Genomic DNA, 5,400 nt, shown 5'->3' with positions numbered 1-5,400 from the left:
GTAAATCGATTTCTTGAGTATTGCAATTTTGCAATTTACATTTATCCATGTCACGTTGAAGTGGCACTATATCCTTTGTAAACGTCTTAGATTTTAACAAATATATTTCTGATTAATAAAAATCAAATTCACCTGCAAATAATGAAATCTTACTACAAAATATGTTTGGCCATCTATTTTGCCATAGCAATAAAAACACAGGCAGGACAACATCATTTTGGACAATGGATTAAAACGGACACTGTAGATAATGTCGAACTTTATGTGTTTGAGATGATAATAATGCAGGAGGTTCAAAATTGCATTGAATCGTGTAAGGCAAAGAAACAATGCAAATTTATAAACTTTGATCATCGAGCAAATCTTTGCTACCACATTGGTTCCAAAGGCAGCGTTGATTATGACCTAGGAATATTTCTAGAGAAGAAACCAGGATTTAGTTTCGGGCTAAAGAGAGACTGGAATATGGTGAGATTAGTTTTATATGAGCCGCGCCATGAGAAAACCAACATAATGCGTTTGCGACCAGCATGGTTCCAGACCAGCCTGCGCATCCGCGCAGTCTGGTCAGGATCCATATTGTTCGCTAACAGTTTCTCTAATTCCAATAGGCTTTGAAAGCGAACAGCATGGATGCGCTGGCTGGTCTGGGTCCATGCTGGTCGCAAATGGACTATGTTGGTTTTCTCATGGCGCGGCTCATATATTCTTAGAACTTAATAATATGCCAAAACAATTTAGATTCGGATGAAGGATTGCCAGGCACTAATTTCGTTACAAGGCTTCTACCGTCGTCCCCTCAATATTTTTGGCAGCTTTTATTTCATATTACTAATGGTATATTTTCGAAGTTTATGCTACATTTAGGCATATACAGTCAAACCTGTCTATAAAGACCACCCTTTGGAGAGCCAAAATGTGGTCTTTATTGTGAGGTGGTCTTTATTCACAAGTTAAAATTCACTGTAAATGTTAAAACAGGAAACAAAACATGTGGTCTTTAAAGCCAGGTGGTCTCTGTTCAGAGGTGATCTTTAACACAGGTTTGACTGTATGTTGTATATAAATATCAAAAGACAGTCAAGGGATTCTATGTAACCATTTAATTTTTTCCACTACTTCAATTCAATTAAAAAGTGTATGTACACATAAATAGTGGATTTTATGTTGCATTTTGTGCAAAATAATCCTGTTTATATTGTATGGCCCTCTGTTCAGTAAAGAGGTCGCGACGATTGTATGATGAAGCAATATTTAGTGTTTTTTTTAGAAATGTCAAGGTATGAGGAGAAGAGAAGACAGATGTCTATACTTGCATGTTGATATAAAACGTCAGGCTCAGAAAGGACATATGATGAGGCAATATTTCAATTTTGGAAAGGTCCAAGTTTAAGACATAAAAAGTACTGATTTGTATTCAGTTTAAGAAATGTCTAAGAATTAAAAATAAATGTCATTGGATCGTATTCGTAGGCAATTTCAGTCAAAGAAATGTTTAAGTTCCGAAATGAAAATCAGAAAATATTTCCTCTCTCCACTACTAGTATGTGCAATTTTACAAAATTCGCATAATATGTTTGCTCTGCTCACCCCATGATATTTGTATATACTAGCCCCTCATATTATACATTTTTCTGCGCAATAGGTCATAGTATAAAAGTCAGTTTGCAATTGTCTAAGATACATTTGGGTTAATAGTACTGAAAATAAGATACAGAAAAGTCTGCATATTAATAGCAACCAAGGAATATATTCATTTTAGAAGAAAATTAATTGCGCACATAAAATCAGAAGTGGACATAATTGAAATATATTCTAAAAGAAAATGTTATTATAGTCACAAGATTATCAGCCTTGATTCCGAGTACTATATTTCTAAATATAGGTATGTACAACTGAATACAATCTAATCTAATAAATACGAGTATGTATAGATATGCAAAGCTACTTTATTACAGAAAATATGTTACAAAATGTTACTATGGGGTTGATTTGTATGTAGAGGGTTTTATGTTCTGAATCTTAATATAAGCCGCGCCATGAGAAAATCAACATAGTGCAATTGCGACCAACTAACAGTTTCTCTAATTGCAATAGGCTTTGAAAGCGAACAGCATAGATCCTGACCAGACTGCGTGGATGCGCAGGCTGGTCTGGATCCATGCTGGTCGCAAATGGACTATGTTGGTTTTCTCATGGCGCGGTTCATATCATTAAACGTAAACTTAACACTGTGTTAAATATGGTCGAATTATGTATAAAACAGTCTCATGTAAGAGAGAGATTACGTGTTTATTATTCAATCATATTGATTTAAAGTTATTTTGCGAATACGATTTATAATGCCACTCTGGTGCATGTTAAACTTTACCATTCATACCGGAAAGATGCTTCATTTATTTCACATTCTAAATATTTCATATTTCCGTATGGAGATATGGACCAAAGACTGCTTCCGCTTGATAATGAATACATACAAAGATGTTAATTCATGTGTATTTTTGAGGAGGAAGTACACGTTAAAAAGAGTGATTAGGCGTGCGGTAAATCCCACGACTGTTCAACAACAAAGCTAGGGCAATGGAATGGCTTACTTAAATACTTTCAGGACATATATATTTTGAGGTCATACATAAACTTACATATTTCTTGACAATAAAAGCACGTTGTGTCTAGTTAAAATGATGTATTTCACAAACGATGTACTTGGATCAGGGATGGGTCAGTCACATGCAAAAATGGTTTTATTTTGCTTCCCTCTATCTAATTGTTGATGTTTCTGATATAGGAAATAAGGTTCGATGAATCATGCAAAACGCCATTTTAATATGGTGAACACATTAACTCATCTAATACTGTCACTAAAGCAATATCATATCTATTTTGCAAAAAATATAGATGCTCTTTAGCATGGTCCTGATTTAGCCGACAAAGGAGTAAGTAAACAATTACGAGAAAAATAGCTTGGTAGTTAAATTATGAGTCGAGCATGTACAGGATGATCTGAAGATTTTTGTTTGTTTTGGTGACAAGGCTTATAATGTAATATATTCAAGACCGTTTCGCTTAATATTACGAAGACGAAAACCTATATGTAAAATGGTGGCCTTGACCTTTACCCAAGACATCCGGGACATTGACACAACACATCCTTGGGATAAGATTAACATTTGTGCAAACTTATTTCAAAAACCCTCCATGCGCTAAAACGATGTAAATGGACACAAAATAAATCACACACCAGAATTTGACCTGAGAGACTCGGCTCATAAGCGCGACACACCTTCTCTAAGTAACATTTGTGTCGAATTATTTTCTAATCCCATTACAGTAAACCTCACTTATAAGGAACTCGGATATAAGGAACACTCGGTTATAAGGAACAGTTTTCAATTCCCCGATCTAATTCCTTCTTTATTCAATGTAAAAATCCTCGGTTATAGGGAACTCGGTTATAAGGAACACTCGGTTATAAGGAACACTTTTTCTAGTCCCAAAGTACGAAATTCCCCGAATAACCCCTCGGTTATAGCGAACAGACATAAAGAATAAAGAGTAACGTAGGCATTTTCAGGCGCTTTGATGCGCATGAATAAACACAACTTATTTCATTTCTATGATATTCACGGATACGATAAAAAGAAAATATATAATATCATTAACATTTACCAAATACAAGACGATAGTAGACTTATATTTACTCAAGATTACGTTCGAGAGCTAAGATCTACATGTATTAGGTATTTCATGTTGACAATAGTGAACGAAAATCAGTGACGGTCACGGTCATACTGTCCTAAATAAATGTGCTAATTACGCGTCATTAACAATGGCAAACAGTCCAGTTTATCAAATTTCCAATTGTAAAAAATATAGCAGGTGCTAAAATGGACAATTGCATAACTATAGGTATAATTTACACTTTAATCCGTATGTATGGCGCTGTTGTCTAGTCGTAATGCAGTATATGTCATAAATACCCTACTTTTAGATTTTAATGGGTTGTCTAATTTAACATTTTTGATTCTTGTAATTAAAATTTGAACATTTTTTGTATTAGTATTGATGCCTATTCTCATAACATGCACTCGAGCAAGGTAAGGGGAGTAACTGCAACATATCTCAGAGTCATAATGTAGTGCTCTCTAAAAAAAAGAAGATAGAAAAAATAAACACAAATTACGGTAATTCTTACCGACGTACATTTTGGCTTAGTTAAGGTTTATTGCCGTGTTTCAACACTATTTCAGTCATAAACAGGCAGGCAGTTTACCTTATCATCTCTCCAGGAAAGGACCGGTACTAGACTCGCAACATTGATTCATGGTCGGCCCGGAGTGTGAACACATAGTCCTTTTCAAACGTCAGTCAAATAGTGTTCGCTATACAAATTGTGTTCGTTATACAAACCTCGGTTACAAGGAACTAGTACGCTATACGGATATAAGGAACTTCGGTTATAAGGAACAATTTTTAGAGGTCCCAAGCTGTTCCTTATAAGCGAGGTTTACTGTAGATGTTAAAGTTACAGCCCGAACAAGAATTCACACAGACACACGCACGCACGCACGCACGCACACTCACACGGACGGACAGTGCACTTTTTAATACAGAAGTAGAGGCTATTATAGACACACATGATGACATCAAACAGAGAGAGAGTGTGTAGAAATAATACAGGCTCTTTCGCAATATCTCTCCCTCATCTTTGGTATGGCACAGCCCGCAGACAAGTGATATAAGACGTTTAAGCGAACCACCTGTAATACTATATATAATTAGACGTATAAGAAAAGTGTATCCCGAGTTAAGGGCATTTTAAAAAGGTTCATTGAATTGTAGGTATGAATAGAAGACAAAATACTTTTGTCTACAATGAAAATACTACAATGAAAATATCAGTATTAAATTATTTTGCAATGTTTTGTGTTAACAAAATAAGACATGCAAAATGGAGAAACATTATTTTTTTCGTTCAGTCGAAATTTTATTCTGTTCTTTGATAGAAAAACTATGAAGATTGTGACAAATGCAATGAATACGGCGTTTGCAAAAAAGATGGTGAAGGAAAATATTCTAAGTGCAGTAGCTCAGGTAAGTCTTTTTAGAATCATAAGAACAGAATCATCATTGACCATTCTTTCTTAACCCTTATCATGCTGGACATGATTGATTCTGCGTTTGCGACAAGTGTAGATCATGATCAGCCTGCACAGCAGCCAGCGCAGCCTTGCAGTCTAATCATGATCTACACTGTTCGCCATTCAGTCTGTATTTTTTTCGTAAGTACCCTTTTTTAAAAGTTAATGCTACAGTCCAAATTGAAAGACGGACGAGTTCATAATAGAAATTTAGCAGGGTAAGGGTTAATTTGTTGTGATGGAGATAAGACCATTTGTC

Source organism: Mercenaria mercenaria, chromosome 12 (assembly GCF_021730395.1).
Source record: "Mercenaria mercenaria strain notata chromosome 12, MADL_Memer_1, whole genome shotgun sequence".
Lineage (NCBI taxonomy): Eukaryota > Metazoa > Mollusca > Bivalvia > Venerida > Veneridae > Mercenaria > Mercenaria mercenaria.
The sequence above is the reverse complement of the archived record's forward strand: the minus strand, read 5'-3'. Positions refer to the sequence as shown.